The 18,062-nt window shown below is 44.5% G+C and overlaps 1 pseudogene across 1 annotated transcript in view; it reads left to right on the top strand.

Annotated features, from left to right (window-relative positions):
• The first annotated feature begins 253 nt into the window (after nucleotides 1–253).
• LOC124037909 overlaps nucleotides 254–18,062 on the top strand; it is a 29,107-nt pseudogene continuing 11,298 nt past the window's right edge. The window contains exons 1-3 of the transcript XR_006839264.1: nucleotides 254–553; nucleotides 8,934–9,033; nucleotides 17,454–17,560. The product of XR_006839264.1 is annotated as a septin-7-like (transcript). The remainder of the gene's footprint in view (nucleotides 554–8,933; nucleotides 9,034–17,453; nucleotides 17,561–18,062) is intronic.

Below are 18,062 nucleotides of genomic sequence, written 5' to 3'. Positions count from 1 at the left end.
GAAGAAGCACACATGTATGCGATACTTGACCTGTGAAATATACAAATCAAACTGCGCATTTTTGGTATTTACGTCCAAGACATTCGTAAAAGATTCGAGGTAAAAGGCTCGGCTGGCCACAATGCAGACAGTTCACCTTTAGAACCAATAGAATTCGGTAGGCTGTCGGATCTTGTCTGACATCACAATTTTAGATGTCTTTAGCCAATAGGCATGCAGTTCCAAAGGAGGACACAATCGCCTTTTGAGATTTGTAGCTTGGGAAAAAAATCCCTTCTGCTGTTCATGATGCTTCACTAGTGGTATGTCGATACCACCTACCCAATTTCATTATTTTGGGCCCGTTTAGAGGCATTAGGGTTCTGTTGCTACATTTAAAAAACACGTTAAATTGCCTGAATAGGACGTGTCTTTTGAGAGCAGCGTCTCTAACGCTTTTGTTTCGTAGTTTTCTTATTTTTTGTATGCCTGATTTCTTCGGCTCCTGGGTGGGTGGTGTCACACTAGTACTACAATGATCGAACGACCAGAATCTACAGTTGCCAGCATTGCAGTAAGTGTTATTCTGATCACATTAAATCAATGTTGATATTCTGTCTCGCGTGAACTGGATTTAAACATTTCCATGAATGAATTGAAACCAATGACTTTATGCAACCGACGTTGTCTCCAACGTTAGAACTCCATTATGGTCCATGGCAATACTATAAGAGGAATGTGACCGAAAATGCTGATTTCATGTAGACAATTCCTATTCCATATAGCTCTCGGCCAGAGTACGGGTTTATTCGATTCCATTCCTGCTTATAATTGACAAGAAGAGAAGGGTTCCGCGCCTGGTCGTGGAGAGGAATGGACATGTATACTTATGCGCGTTTAAGAATCCACACGGGAATTTGTAAGATGATGTTTCCATTCATTTTTTTGTTTCCATACCTAGGCTATTTTTTTTTATTTGCGTCCGTGATGAAGCCTATTATGTAGTCTTTGATGATGATGTCATTATAGGCCTAGGCTATAAAAAGTGGTCTTAGTCTAATATTGAACATGTTCAGTTCATTATTGTATTAGAATGCAGAAAAACGTGATCATTTGACACATTTGCATTGGCTAACAGAGAATCTGAATGCAGTTGCTGTCATCCAGCTAACCCTGGTGTGCTTTTCATTCTGCACCACACACATCTTTATTCACAGTCCTCGGATCTCTCTCTCTCTCTCTGTCTCATACTCATGTATTTATACTTATACCTATGTCAGTCCCTCTTCAAAAGGTCCCCAATAATTCTAGTTTCTACCGTCTGTTAGTGTTATCTCCAGGTGATGAGAGAGCTGAGATTACATCACAGCAAAGTTATATAACCCAGCATGGGTAGGGAGGGAGTATGGAAATTGCTTTGGGGCCATTTAAAATCACTATGTGCCTGTACACAGTGAACTGTAAACAACAGCAAGATATAAATATTGGATTGACGGTCATGAACCCTTTATGTATGTGACCTTTTGCTTGGACCTGTTATTTTCCACCAATAATGTACATGTGTAAATTGAAAAACTCTTGATTGCCACTAGGGTTGCAAAGGGTCAGAAACTTTCCGGTAAATTTCAGACATTTTTCCAGAAATTTTCCATGAGAAGTTAAGCCTGGGAATTTTGCTTAAATTCATTTTTAAAAGTTAGCTTACAACAGTGAACCTTTTTTTGTGGTATACACATAAGTTCTAAGTTCATTCTAGGTATTGTAGCATATTTTGGTTAAACTATCCCCAATTCAATGGAATTGCAATCCTCTACATGCACAGTGCACTCTCCCATCACATGTACAGCTGATTCTCAAGATCTTGCACACTAATGAGATGCTATTGAGCCCACACTACTACACTGTCTGGGCCAATGACTACAAGCTTTCTGGTAAGTTTTAATTACAATACTGGGTGGGGTAAATATATTTTATATTTACATACATTATGTTTTGTTAACTAGTAACTAGTGTTTAAATAATTTCTAACTTGTTAACAATTTCTGCTAGTTAGTTTTTGCTACCATGTGGGTTTTAGCTTGCTTGAGCCTGCTAACTGAGGAGTGTTAATTCACCTGTTTCCATACATGTTTCATTTTAAAACATTTATCTAACAAAGGAGTTGATTAATATAACTGCTTAACTATTTATCTGTACATGGAATTGTTTTTGATTTTTTTCCTTTTTTTACAGGAAAATGCCACGGGCACTATCTGATGTGTGAAGACATTTTACTACAGCTAATGTAGAAGGAAAAGCTGTGGACATTTGCAAATACTGTGCCAAATCATATGTGAAGAATGCAACAAAGATGCAGAATCATCTGACCAAGTGCATAAAGTCTCCTCAGCCCTCACAACAAACAACTCTAACAAAAGTCCCTCTACTTCTATTCGAGGTGAAAAGGATGAATCATACACCTTATCGATAGCAACAGCTCATGATCTTCCTGGAATAAAATGTTTTTTTTTGACTCAATGGAGGAACTTAGTCAGAGAAATGCTGATGAATACTTGCTCGAGCTGTGTATGTGACTGGTTCACCTCTGATGCACACAGGCAATGTGTATTGGAAGAGATTTTTGAATGTTCTTCGCCTAGCCACCCCTCCAACCAGACATGCTTTATATACTCATTTATCTACTCATTTGCTTATCTACTCAACCAGTATTCTACAAGAGCACAGACACAAGGGACAACAGACACACTGGTCTACATTGCAGATGAGCTGAAGGCAGTTATCAATGACCTTGGACCACAGAAGGTATTTGCACTGGTGACAGACAATACTGCAAACATGAAGGCTACTTGGTCTAAAGTGGAGGTGCCCTACCCTCACATCACACCCATTGGCTGTGCTGCTCATGCATTGAATCTGCTCCTCACAGACATCATGACACTGAAAACAATGGATACACTCTACAAGAGAGCTAAGGAAATGGTTATCAAGTTATAGCAACAATCAACCTCACCAAGCAAAGTGAGAAGAATAAGAGCACCACATTGAAGCTGCCCATCAACACCCATTGGGGTGGTGTTGTCATCATTTTTTGACAGTCTCCTGTAGGGGAACGAGTCTCTCCAAGAAATGGCCATATCACAGTCTGCCGATATAGACAGCCCTACCAAGAGGATCCTCCTGGGTGATGTATTTGGGAGAGAGGGTAAGCAGCCTGAAACCCCTGAAACCTATAGCAGTAGCCATTGCACGGATTGAGGGAGTCCATGCCATCCTGTCTGATGTTCAGACTGCTTGCTGATGTAAGAGAATAAATCTGTACTGTCCTGCCCACTTCACTGTTGATCAAAGCAGAGGAAACTGCAGTTCTGAAATACATCAAAAAGCGTGAAGACTTCTGCATGAAGCCCATGCAAATGTCGCAGCACTACATGTCGACCCCAAGTATGCTGGCAAGAGCATCCTGTCTGGTGTAGAGATCAACAAGGCCTATGGTGTAATCACTACCGTGTCTCGTCACGTTGGCCTGGAGGAGGGCAAGGTATACTTCCAAGCAAGGGCTTTGGGATGGAGATGTACCGGTAATATGGAAGTCGTTCCAACATATCTCATCAGCCACCTGATGGAAGGGAATTTGAGGATCTGAGGCTCTTTCCCCTGTTGCCTCCATCCTCCAAATCCCACCAACATCAGCCTCCTCTGAGCGCAACTGGTCCTTGTTTGGGAACACACACTCCAAAGCACGAAACAAGCTGACCAATACAAGGGTCGAAAATTGTATGGCCATCCGGGCAAATTTGAGGCTTTTTGAGCCTGACGACGAGCCATCCTCAATAAGGTTGGAAAGTGACAGTGAAGATGAGGCCTCAGTCTGATGTTCAAGACATGAACGCCTGAGAGGAAGACAACCAACGCTTTAGTTTCTAGACTATAACTTTACAGATGAATGTTGAAAACGTTTTTGGGATATGCGATGGGTCATTCAATATTCCCTTTTGTTGTTCAATGAAATTTCCCATATGAAGAATCGACTCATTTAATTAAAGTTCAATTTGCAACAATTACAGTTGAAGTCGGAAGTTTACATAAACCTTAGCCAAATACAGTGCCTTGCGAAAGTATTCGGCCCCCTTGAACTTTGCGACCTTTTGCCACATTTCAGGCTTCAAACATAAAGATATAAAACTGTATTTTTTTGTGAAGAATCAACAACAAGTGGGACACAATCATGAAGTGGAACAACATTTATTGAATATTTCAAACTTTTTTAACAAATCAAAATCATGTGCAGTTGCAAACCGTAGTCTGGCTTTTTTATGGCGGTTTTGGAGCTGTGGCTTCTTCCTTGCTGAGCGGCCTTTCAGGTTATTTCGATATATGACTCGTTTTACTGTGGACATAGATACCTTTGTACCTGTTTCCTCCAGCATCTTCACAAGGTCCTTTGCTGTTGTTCTGGGATCGATTTGTACTTTTGGCACCAAAGTACTATTATCTCTAGGAGACAGAACGCATCTCCTTCCTGAGCGCAATGAAGGCTGCATGGTCCCATGGTGTTTATACTTACGTACTATTGTTTGTACAGATGAACGTGGTACCTTCAGGCATTTGGAAATTGGTCCCAAGGATGAACCAGACTTGTGGAGGTCTACAAATTATTTTTGAGGTCCCGGCTGATTTCTTTTGATTTTCCCATCATGTCAAGCAAAGAGGCACTGAGTTTGGAGGTAGGCCTTGAAGTACATCCACAGGTACGCCTACAATTGACTCAAATGATGTCAATTAGCCTATCAGAAGCTTCTAAAGCCATGACATAATTTTCTGTATAAAGGCACAGTCAACTTAGTGTATGTAAACTTATGACCCACTGGAATTGTGATACAGTGAAATAATCTGTCTGTTAACAATTGTTGAAAAAATGACTTGTGTCATGCACAAAGTAGATGTCCTAACCGACTTGTCAAAACTATAGTTTGTTAACAATACATTTGTGGAGTGGTTGAAAAATGAGTTTTAATGACTCCAACCTAAGTGTATGTAAACTTCTGACTTAAACTGTATAGTGTATCTTGTCCTTTGGGTTCACATTGAACCTTTACCCTGCTACTAGTTCAAATTGTATTTGTCACATACACATGGTTAGCAGATGTTAATGCGTGTGTAGCGAAATGTTTGTGCTTCTAGTTCCAACAATGCAGTAATAGCCAACGAGTAATCTAACAATTCCACAACTACTACCTTATACACACAAGTGTAAAAGGATAAAGAATATGTGCATAAAGATATATGAATGAGTGATGGTACAGAACGGCATAGGCAAGATGCAGTAGATGGTATAGAGTACAGCACACACATATGAGATGAGTAATGTAGGGTATGTAAACATAAAGTGTCAGTTTAAAGTGGCTAGTGATACATGTATTACATAAAGATGGCAAGATGCAGTAGATGATATAGAGTACAGTATATACATATATATATATGAGATGAGTATAGGGTATGTAATCATTATTATTATTGCCACACAATGCCACTTAATATAATGATTACATACCCTACATTACATACCCAACATAGCATTGAGTGGCAAGTGATGCATTTTTTCCATCAATTTCCATTATTAAAGTGGCTTGAGTTGAGTCCATATTTTGGCAGCAGCCACTCAATGTGGTGGCTGTTTAATAGTCTGATGGCCTTGAGAGAGAAGCTGTTTTTCAGTCTCTTAGTCCCTGCTTTGATGCACCTGTACTGACCTCGCCTTCTGAATGATAGCCGGGTGAACAGGCAGTGGCTCGGGTGGTTGTTGTCCTTGATGATCTTTATGACCTTCCTGTGACATCGGTTGGTGTAAGTGTCCTGGAGGGCGGGTAGTTTGCCCCCCATGATGCGTTGTGCAGACCTCACTACCCTCTGGAGAGCCTTACGGTTGTGGGCGAGCAGTTGCCATACCAGGAGGTGATACAGCCCGACAGGATGCTCTCGATTGTGCATCTGCAGAAGTTTGAGTGCTTTTGGTGACAAGCCAAATTTCTTCAGCCTCCTGAGGTTGAAGAGGCACTGCTGCGCCTTCTTCACAACGCTGTCTGTGTGGGTGGACTAATTCAGTTTGTCCGTGATGTGTACGCCGAGGAACTTAAAACTTACTACCCTCTCCTCTACTGTCCCGTCGATGTGGATAGGGGGGTGCTCCCTCTGCCGTTTCCTGAAGTCCACAATCATCTCCTTTGTTTTGTTGACGTTGAGTGTGATGTTATTTTCCTGACACCACACTCCAAGGCCCTCACCTCCTCCCTGTAGGCCATCTCGTCGTTGTTGGTAATCAAGCCTACCACTGTAGTGTCATCCGCAAACTTGATGATTGAGTTGGAGGCGTGCATGGCCACGCAGTCGTGGGTGAACAGGGAGTACAGGAGAGGGCTAATGCGGTCGACATTTGATTGTGAGGAATCCTAAGTCAGGTGAACAGAAGGACTTGAGTTCCTGTATGTTGTTACGATCACACCATGTCTCATTAATCATAAGGCATACCCCCCCGCCCCTCTTCTTACCAGAAAGATGCTTGTTTCAGTTGGCGCGATGCGTGAAGAAACCGGCTGGCTGTACCGACTCCGTTAGTGTCTCTCGAGTGAGCCATGTTTCCGTGAAGCAAAGAACGTTCTCTGATGTCTCTCTGGAATGCTACCCTTGCTCGGATTTCATCCATCTTGTTGTCAAGAGACTGAACATTGGCGAGTAGTATGCTAGGGAGTGGTGCGCGATGTGCCCGTCTCCGGAGCCTGACCAGAAGACCGCTTCATTTGCCCCTTTTACGGCATAGTTGTTTTTGATCGCCGGCGGGGATTTGATCCACTACTGCATAGTTTCCTAGGAACGCGAAGCGAGGCGGCCATCTCTTTCGGTGCCAGATGTTACGTTTACTCAAGATGCAAGGAATTGTGCGATTGAATCATTTGCAATAATGTCTACTTATGATAAGGTAAACGGTTTGTTTCTGTCTCCATATGATATGGTAAATATAACCAATGCAAAAAACATCTACATTTAAATGGTATTAGTATTCTTTTGCATATATTCCTGTTAAATCCCATATATTCCCGTTAATTCCCACAAAGTTTTCGCTTCTGAATATTCCCCAAAATGTGTAACCCTAATTGCCACAATCGATACAGTTCGCATCATTTAGATGTAGGGTGCTGTGGGTGATTACACCACTGTCACATGCTGATGCACAGACCTGATGCCATGAATGTTCCAATTTGTCTTCCTGTGGACTGATGAACATCAAGGATTTTAGAGATACTTTTGTAACCCTTTCCAGCTTTATGCAAGTCAGCGATTCTTAATCTTAGGTCTTCTGATATCTCTTTTTGTTTGAGGTATGGTTCGCGTCAGGCAATGATTCTTGTGAATAGCAAACTCAAATTTGGCAAGTATTTTCTTGGGCAAGGCAGCTCTAACCAACATATCTCATCTCATTGATTGGTCTCCAGGTTAGCTGACTCCTGACTCCAATTAGCTTTCGGAGAAGTCAGTAGCCTAGGGGTTCACATACTTTTCCCAACCTGCACTGTGAATGTTTAAATGATCTATTCAATATAGACTAGAAAAATACAATAATTTGTGTGTTATTAGTCTAAGCACACGGTTTGTCTGTTGTGACTTAGATGAAGATCAGATCAAATTTGATGACTAATGTATGCAGAAATCCAGTTAATTCCAAAGGGTTCACATACTTTGTTTTGCCACTGTAGGTAGGCAGATATGGATCTGGGCTTTGCTATAGGGCCTGTTTGATGGTCAAAATAGCCTAGGTATTTCTGTCCCTGCTACTACGGATTATCTGGTTTTATAAGCCACTTCTCTTTGACAGGATGTGCCCTGATTTTCTCCATTGACCTGTTATCATTTTTTTTTTTTAGCACAGTGATTTTACTGTTACACTGAATCTGTTAAATTACGGAAGGGGATGGTGAGGAAGGTTTCCCATCTGCCCCTTGGTCTATTTCGGGGCACGGAGTCTTAGGACACATTTGTTATCACAGCCTCTAACAATAACACAACTGTTACATCTTCAATCAGGGTTAAGGCTTAAGGTTAAGGCCTCAAATCGACCAGCTTCTGATCGGTGTGGTGTTAATGAAGCTTGAGATGTGGAAAAGGATACACACAAAGATTGTCGTAGAGCTGTTTGGCTTAATACTCCACTAACTCCTTTTCTCAAATGGAAGCATTTAGGGCAATTGCCTGCACACCTCCGACATAACAAAACAATGCGTTTGCTCCCAAAGCAGCCCTGTTGTGTGTCTCCTGACTCTCCTTGTTACTATCGGAGTGAGAGGACACGTTTTCAGGGTGGTAGTGTCTGACTGGGCTGTTGTGTGGGAGTGACTAGTGTGGACCCTCTCCCTTTTCTACCCCTGTGTTGTCCATTGGGACACGCATGAAAGGTCCTGTGAACAGGGGCGAGCAGTGATCAATTGTGTTTGCCTTGTGTAGCGTGAGTGACAACGCGCTGGGAGAGAGAGAGGATGAGATTAGAGCAGGCAGAGGGAGGAATGGAGAAATACGGTACTCAAGAGAAGGAGAACACACAACTTGGGAACGCGTTGGCTGTCATCTGGTGTGAGATCCACTGCCTCCATGACGACGTCTCTCAGATGATGGATATGATGGATATGATACGACTTGTAAATAAACACAGGAGGATCAGTTAGAGTACCTTACCTCCTTCCTCTCCTTTTGTACCTATTTTTTCTGTAGTATTTTCACTCACCTAATACCCATAACCCTGTTTCCGTTTCACCCCACTCTTTCAAAGGTGCTTTGTCACTCTGGGCCAGAGAGATGCTAATCATGGCCTCTAAAACCAGCTCTTTGTCTCTCTGTGTGTCTGTGTACACAGAAGTGCTTTTCTCACCCCAGGATATTCCAGAGTAACTCTGTGTGTTTTCTTCCAGCAGAGGAATCTGGAGGGGTATGTGGGGTTCGCCAACCTCCCCAACCAAGTGTACAGGAAGTCAGTGAAGAGGGGCTTTGAGTTCACACTAATGGTTGTTGGTGAGTCATTTTGTCTGCTTCTCTTTTTATGTGTGGGTCTCCCTGGTCGGGTTAATTTTTGTCTGTCTATATGTGTCTTCTTGTGAGTCTGTCTGTTTGTGAAAAAGGAACATGACGCATGTCATTTGAGGTCCCATATTTGTTTTGAATGCATTGTATAGATCAATGTGTGTTTCCTATTTCTCTGCATGGAATTGAAGTAAAAATGTCACCGAAAACGTTTAACTCTAGCTCTGTGAATTGGTAAACTGAGTGCATTTAAGAATGATTGAACCACAGAATTCCAATGAACTTGGAATGGAATCTGGTGGCTGAGGAGATTAGATGAGAGTGGAGGAGTGATTGGTTATACCAGCCAGGTCGCTCAAGATCCACTGTGAAAGTAGACATCCATCCAGGTAAACAGGACGTCAGGAGATTACTTCAAAACCGACCACTAGGGGCAGCGGTGAATGCTATTAGAATCATGTAGGCCTGGGTTTTGCTTTGTGGACTGTTCTGAGGGTCGTGTGTTCTATCCCAGTGCTAAGCACTTGTTTTTGATGTATATAACTTAACCTGCCTCAACGTAACCTTCGAAATATGACGTTCATGGACAAACTTCTGATTATTCAGTGTGACTGTGAGAGCTGGTTGGTTATACATGCACACACACATTCACAGACCACAATCACATGTTTATTGAATTGTTGCTCTGCATGAGGCGATTGATGTGAGGAAATACAGTATTGATCATACTTCACTGATGTAAGGGCTGCCTTCCATGGGAATCAAGACTGGATATTTAGTTTTTTTGTCTTATGTATGCCAGCTGTGCACTCTTGCGCTTCCTTGCGAGACACACACACACACTCTTTCTTTCTCTCACAGCCAACCAGCATGACATGTCCCACATACAGAATATCTCCCTCTGGTTTGGGTTTCCTGTTTGGTAAAGTAACACTGTGAAAGGGCTGCATGTGCCAGAGGGAGAGTGGCAGAATTCAATGTCAACAGGATTGGATTTCAGCCTTGTTACATATGGGCCTTTCCTTCCTTTTATCTCCAACCACTGCATACCCCAGCTGAGCCAAACATTACACATAACTAATGTGAAGTGTGGCAGAGAGAACAAACACAACAGTGCCTCGAACACAAAGATGAGACACTCACACTGACACACGGTATAACTTTCGCATTATAACTTTTACACTTTAAGACACTACTATTGTGAAACTCTACCAGTTAAGACTTCTGGAGCAAACTCCTCCATTCCAGCTCTGACAGACAGACAGGCACCCTCTCTCTGTGAGAGTTCTAGAGAGTGTTAGAGAACGCACACCCAGGCTCAGGGCCAGTAGAGCGAGCTGTAGCTGTTGTCGTGAGAAGATTGGCCTGTAATGGAAGCCAGCTGGGTTCACTGTTTTGACAGACTGGGGCTCTTTTTGGGAATCCGCTCGCCTGTTAGAGCCCGGTCACTTGGAAGTGTCTCCACTGTTCCAATGTCACTCTGTGAGACTGACGCCACAGGACTTTGGCTTGGGACAATTTTTTTCCCTCCAAAATTCTGGAATGGAAAAAACCTGTTTCCTGGCCTTTGGGCCAGCTGGCAGAATTTCTGTACTGAACCTGGGAAAGATTGGAGAGAGCCGGGCTGCTCTACAAAGCAGGTTGTCCAAATCCATGATATACTATAGGAACAAAGTAGAGGCTAAATAGACTACTGTTACAGTTCACCTCACAAGACTTAAGAATTTACAACACTTGGAGCTTGAGCTTCTCTTTACTCACAGTCAGTGCCAATAGTAGATCCCATTCTCTGTTTACAATGACTGCCTATACCGGCCGAACTTGGATGACGCTGAGCCAATTGAGCACCACCCTATGGTACTCCCAATCATGATGTGATATGAGCTGGATTTGAACCAGGGACTGTAGTGACACCTCTTCAAATCAAATTTATTTATATAGCCCTTCGTACATCAACTGATATCTCAAACTGCTGTACAGAAACCCAGCCTAAAACCCCAAACAGCAAGCAATGCAGGTGTAGAAGCACGGTGGCTAGGAAAAACTCCCTAGAAAGGCCAAAACCTAGGAAGAAACCTAGAGAGGAATCAGGCTATGTGGGGTGGCCAGTCCTCTTCTGGCTGTTCCGGGTGGAGATTATAACAGAACATGGCCAAGATGTTCAAATGTTCATAAATGACCAGCATGGTCGAATAATAATAAGGCAGAACAGTTGAAACTGGAGCAGCAGCACAGTCAGGTGGACTGGGGACAGCAAGGAGTCATCATGTCAGGTAGTCCTGGGGCATGGTCCTAGGGCTCAGGTCAGTTGAAACTGGAGCAGCAGCATGGCCAGGTGGACTGGGGACAGCAAGGAGTCATCATGTCAGGTAGTCCTGGGGCATGGTCCTAGGGCTCAGGTCCTCCGAGAGAGAGAAAGAAAGAGAGAAGGAGATAATTAGATTCACACAGGACACCGAATAGGACAGGAGAGGTACTCCAGATATAACAAACTGACCCTAGCCCCCAACACATAAACTACTGCAGCATAAATACTGGAGGCTGAGACAGGAGGGGTCAGGAGACACTGTGGCTGAGGATGGGGCCGAGGATGGGACCTCTTGCACTGAGATTTCTATGATTCAGTTCACCCAAGTTTTTTGATCGACACGGAGTGTACAAAACATTAAGAACACCCTCCTAATATTGATTTGCACCCCCTTTTGCCCTCAACAGCCTCAATTTGTCAAGGCATGGACTCTCTACAAGGTGTCAAGTGTTCAACAGGGATGCTGGCCTTTGTTGACTCCAATGCTTCCCACAGTTGTTTCAAGTTGGCTGGATGTTCTTTGGGTGGTGACACATTCTTTATACACACAGGAAACTGTTGCGCCTTCTACCATACCCCGTTCAAAGGCACTTCAGTCTTTTGCCTTGCCCATTCACCCTCTGAATGGCACACATACACAATCCATGTCTTAATTGTCTCACGGCTTAAAAATCATTATTTAAAAGGGGGGGATACCGAGTCAGTTGTACAACTGAATGCCTTCAACTGAAATGTGTCTTCTGCATTTAACCCAACCCCTCTGAATCAGGGGATAATAGTTTTCACCTGTTCAGTTTGTCATGTTCCTAATGTTTTGTACACTCAGTTTAAAGCGCAAGTACAATCGCAATATTTGGTCAAAAAAATTTGCAATTACATTTATTGCCCATATCTTGCAGCCCTACCTACTACCCATTCATACTCCCACTATCCCATCCCTATTCCAGCCCTACCTACTACCCATTCATACTCCCCTCCCACTATCCCATCCCTATTCCAGCCCTACCTACTACCCATTCATACTCCCCTCCCACTATCCCATCCATATTCCAGCCCTACCTACTACCCATTCATACTCCCCTCCCACTATCCCATCCCTATTCCAGCCCTACCTACTACCCATTCATACTCCCCTCCCACTATCCCATCCATATTCCAGCCCTACCTACTACCCATTGATACTCCCATCCCTATTCCAGCCCTACCTACTACCCATTCATACTCCCCTCCCACTATCCCATCCCTATTCCAGCCCTACCTACTACCCATTCATACTCCCCTCCCACTATTCCAGCCCTACCTACTACCCATTCATACTCCCCTCCCACTATCCCATCCCTATTCCAGCCCTACCTACTACCCATTCATACTCCCCTCCCACTATCCCATCCCTATTCCAGCCCTACCTACTACCCATTCATACTCCCCTCCCACTATCCCATCCCTATTCCAGTCCTACCTACTACCCATTCATACTCCCTTCCCACTATCCCATCCCTATTCCAGCCCTACCTACTACCCATTCATACTACCCTCCCACTATTCCAGCCCTACCTACTACCCATTCATACTACCCTCCCACTATTCCAGCCCTACCTACTACCCATTCATACTCCCTTCCCACTATCCCATCCCTATTCCAGCCCTACCTACTACCCATTCATACTCCCCTCCCACTATCCCATCCCTATTCCAGCCCTACCTACTACCCATTCATACTACCCTCCCACTATTCCAGCCCTACCTACTACCCATTCATACTCCCCTCCCACTATCCCATCCCTATTCCAGGATTTCCCAACTGGGTGTCTGTATTTGGCCTCTCAAGATTTTTGAGTACATTTTGGTTTTATTGTTGGACATTAAAGACTGTAAAAACACCAGGAAATCAGCTCCGGGTCATTTTAGATTTGGGAATCTGTTCTTCTCTATTCCAGCGCAAAAGAGAGACGTGATTGTATATAAGCAAGTTTTAAATGTATTCTGTTTTAGTCAAATATTATATCCGTTTGTGCTTTTTTGCGGTAAATTTGTAGTCTACAAATTGTTCTGGCCCCCCAACCTTCCACTCAAGAAAAAGTCGTCCGGCGGCTGAATCTAGTTGATGATCCCTGCCCTGTTCGATGGCAGTTTATTTCCACCTATTGGTTTCCTCTGGTTCGTCTTCTTACTGTCATCTACTGACTCTTGTTCACTGACTAAAAAGATGGCACTACCTCAAAAGCGTAGAACCACGAAAAGAAAGGATGTTTTCAGACACAGATTTTCCAGGTGAAAGACATGTCATCACATTGCAACAAGATGAGCCACTAAGAAAAGGAAATGTATTTCACAATGACTTACTATGGCCCTTTTGTGCATGAAACACACCAGGAGTGCCTTTGTTTGTGTGAGATCAGCTGGACTGCTTCAGGGTGTGTGAGTGACTCTGTGTGTGTGTGTGTGGGGGGGGGGCTGCTGCTGCTGCTGCTGTATAATGCAGTATGCACATGTCCTGTATGACCTCACTCGTGCTGATTGTGTCAGTTTCTGTTTAGACTCCGGGGTTCAAAGTGAATCTTTTATAGATTACCCGCTCTCTCACCAAAATCTTGGGAAACTGACTCCCATTGACTACACAGACCCGATCGTTTAATAGACAGTGGAGTAGCTAGTCCATCTGTAAGCCTACCAGAGCATCTCATATAGACTGCCTTATCGCATAGTATTTCTGGTATATCATCCTCTTTATCTTCCGCTGTATAGTAGTTGAGGTGTGTGTGTGTTGCAGATCTTGATCAGATGACCTTTTGACCCTACTGCAGCCATCCCATCTCCTGATTGATAGAGCTTATCTGACATCCCTTCTCACATTTCCTCTCTCCTCACACACACACACACATACTCTCTCTCTTTCTCCTCCCTTCTTCCCTTCCTCCCCCCCCTCTTTCTCTCTCCTCATGTAGACATTAGTACATGTGGACCAGATGTCTCATTTTACACTCTGTGATTCAGGCCCACATGTCTGTTAGTTAGGGGAGGAGAGCTCTGTGTTTGTCAGTGGAAAAGAGCTACAGGCGTACAGACCAGAAGCACCAGGAGCCCCTTTATGTGGGGTGATGAGGAGAGGAGCAAGGGGTCTGATCTGGCTGGGCTAAGCAGGGGAGTGTAAAAGGGGCCTGTCAGGATGCCTGGAGCCAGCTGCTACCCCAGGGGTCATTTTTGGTTGGGCATTAGTATGTTGACAGGAAGAAGGAGGAGTGAAGTCCGGAATGTTAGGAATCTCCTGGGAGACGTGTCCTGTATGTCTGTCCCCATACCCTTGTCAATCTGTCTCGCTCTCTAACTGCAGTTACTGTACTTCAGTACTGTACTTCCATTCCCTCCCTGTCAGTTGTTTTCTCTTCACCTGCCTCTTGGTCTCTCCCTCTCTGTCCCCCTCACAATGTTCCCATTATGAAAGAGGGGAAGTAAGGGGCGGGTCACCCAGCCAGCCATCCATGCAGCTTTTGGTCGTCAGGGACAGGGTCTATTTATGGAGAGTGCGTTTTCAGAGATCATGCGGACCAATATTTAATTAAAACTGAGAGGAAGGCTAATTGGGTTGGACTTGCCCTCCGGGGGTGGGGTAACTACTGCAGAGAGACTATCATTGGCGAAACTGTCGGCTAGTTTGCACCACAGAACTGCCACTGATACTAAATAACTGTATGTGGTATGTCGACTGTTGCTGTCCTGTGATTTTGACCACGATGAGTTAACATTAACTCCAAGGTCAGTGGTTGTTATAAGTGGAGTACACTGCGCAGGACATTAGCTGTAATTTGGCTTGCGTCCTCTTTGGAGCAGCTCTATGGTATTTGGTTAGTTCCCTGTGTTCTGGCTGTTGTGCAGCTGAGGTGGTGTGTTTGGTGAGAAAGAGGGGCCAGGGGGTGTAATTGATCCAGGTCCACAGCAGGAGGGGGATGAAGAGGAGATGAGCTGGGGGTTGGATTTCAGATAGTAGGTACGGTGACCTTGAGTCACCTAAAATGGGTCTGGTTCTTTGTGGTAATAATGGGCCTAATATATAAAGGATAATAGATATATGGACTGTTATCACGTTGTGATTGATGTCCTTTCTCGTCCACATGTTTAGTTATTCATTTCCCTTCATTTGATTTTCTAGCCAACATCAGCAGTCGCCCTCAAGCTAACAAAGGACGAGGAGGCTCTAGTCTAGGGACCAGAGATAAAAGCTCTTCGGCTATATTTTATACCAGGATTACAATAGAGTTCATACTGCATTTCTGCAAGATAGTTATTTAAAGTGTCCTGTTTTTTTTTTTTTTCTAATCCAGTGAAGTCCGATCCTAATTCTGTCCTCCCCAGTGTCTCGTTCAACCCAAAACGCAGATTAGTGTCTCAGGAGCCAGACTCAGAACAGGGCCTCTCTCTATCTGGGACTTGTAGATCCATTTTGCATGCATGAGAGGCAGAGCGAAACAGGAGATCCCAGTGCCAGGTTTCAGGGCCACAGAGAGGGGCGGGAGGATGATGGGTATGACTGGCTTCCATTAAAATGCCTTCATAACTGCTATCAAGCTCCAGAGTAATGTAATCTGCAGGCACTCTGTCTGCTCTGCTTTAGATACATGCCCCTGACCCTTTGTTGCCCTCTACCTATTCCCCCAGAGTAGCGTAGGAGGTGCCTGCCTGCCCTTCTATCCTCTCCCCCTCCTGGTTTGGGTGACCTCCTCCAGCATAGGCCGGGTGCTGACAGGTGTACCCAGCAGACAGCGGAGGGGGGGTTTGGTGTTTCTTATCTCCTGCTTAAACGGTGTGTTTTGAAGGGGGCAGGGGGGAACCTGTGACCTAGTGCTGTTTGTCAGCCAGATGTGAACTGCCCAGAGTCTACACCTCAAAGAGAGGGTCTGTGTGAGGGGTGACGGTTGAGACACACTATCTGAGGATTTCACAACTGGCCACGGAGTCATCATAATGACTGGTTTGGTTGCATTGCAGTATTATATGCAGAGCAGAGCACATGCAACCACACAAATCAACTGTCAGTCATTATCAGGAAATGTGTGTTTCCATCAGGAGTGTAACACTAAAGACTTGGGGCAAATGGAATCAACAACCTCTGCACCATCAAGACAGTTGCTTTGTGAGGTGTTTTTATGGAACCTTTATTTAACTGGGCAAGTCAGTTAAGAACACATTGTTATTTACAATGACGGCCAAGCCCGGGCGATGCTGGGCCAATTGTGCGCTGTCCTATGGGACTCACAATCACTGCCGGTTGTGCTACAGCCTGGAAACTAACCAGGCTCTGTAGTGACGCCTCTAACATGCAGTGCCTTAGACCGCTGTGCCACTTGGGAGCCCGAGTTTAACATTCATAGTTAGCCATAGTTATGTAAATGCCAGCTGAAAAGTACCAGTGGCCTGGTATTGGCCCCAAGTCAAAACAATATGAGCCTTTTGGGTGAATCTGATGGAAATTTGACATGTGTATGGGTTGATGTGGGAGTGTTGGGAATGGTGGAATGCAAGGCGGTCGGGGTGCCCCCTGCTGGGACAGTGGGGGTAATGCTGCTGTTGCTCTGCTGCTGGTGTGGTGGTCCTGCTGAAGCAGCCAGGCAACCCGCCCTTGACCCTCCCAGAGCACTAGAGCAGTCACTCCCATGCACAGCTCTGAAGATGCTCACTCATTAATCACAGTAAGATGGAAGCTGTGTGTGTGTTTGTGTTTTATCCTCTGTAAACTAATAAGATCATATAGTCAAACTAACAACATACTGAATGATTCTAATGTCAGGGTGGGAAGAGAGGGTAAGAACGATTAGTGAGAGAGCGAAGGGGAGAGAAGAATGTTTTATTCACTCGGACTTAAAGCTTACTTTCTGGCAGATAGGCTTTTGGCATTTCCCAATGAGACAAGGAATCAGCTTTTATTTCCTGTGCTGCAGTTATCCGGGACAGAAATTACCTTCAAACCCTTGACTGTGACTATGCCACTGCAGGGTATGTGTATGTATGAGTTATTTTGGTGTATGCATACTGCATAGCCAGATAAAAGCTATATACTGAATTCCTCACTGTGACAATGATGTAACTGATGACAGATCTCCTCCCATAGGTGAGTCTGGATTGGGGAAATCCACGCTCATCAACTCCCTCTTCCTGACTGACCTGTACTCCAAGGATTACCCTGGCCCATCCCTACGGATCAAGAAGACTGTGCAGGTAGCCTACACCCCCCCCCTCCACATGTGGAAGTGCAACACGAGCAAAGAGGACAAAGCTCTCAGGCCAATACAAACAAACCCAATAGCCACTGGATGGTCACAGCGGCCGGACCAGAGGCAGTGCACCCAGGGCACCAGCAGCCAGAGATAGAGCCCACAGTGTTTGTCCTTATATGTCCTTGATAAACAGGAGAGGGACAGATGACGAGACTGGGGGGGGGTGGTTCCTCTTGGGGCCTGAAGGGGTCAGTAGGAGGTTAGGAATGTTCCCATGAAACAACACCCAGTGGTGACTTTCCCACCAAACACAAGACTCTCATCTCGGAGGCATCCTGGGCATCGGCTTTCTGTCTTTGTGATGTATATGCAAAGACACACACCCTAGGGCGGTGTTTGGCTGCTATATTTGGGTTTTATTTCCATCACACGGCGAGCACTGAGGTGGGAGTTAGTAACCTTTGTGAGTCATCATTTCCTGAATTAGAACCACACTTTTGCAA

Source organism: Oncorhynchus gorbuscha, linkage group LG01 (assembly GCF_021184085.1).
Source record: "Oncorhynchus gorbuscha isolate QuinsamMale2020 ecotype Even-year linkage group LG01, OgorEven_v1.0, whole genome shotgun sequence".
In the NCBI taxonomy this organism is placed as follows: domain Eukaryota; kingdom Metazoa; phylum Chordata; class Actinopteri; order Salmoniformes; family Salmonidae; genus Oncorhynchus; species Oncorhynchus gorbuscha.
The sequence above is the reverse complement of the archived record's forward strand: the minus strand, read 5'-3'. Positions and strand labels throughout refer to the sequence as shown.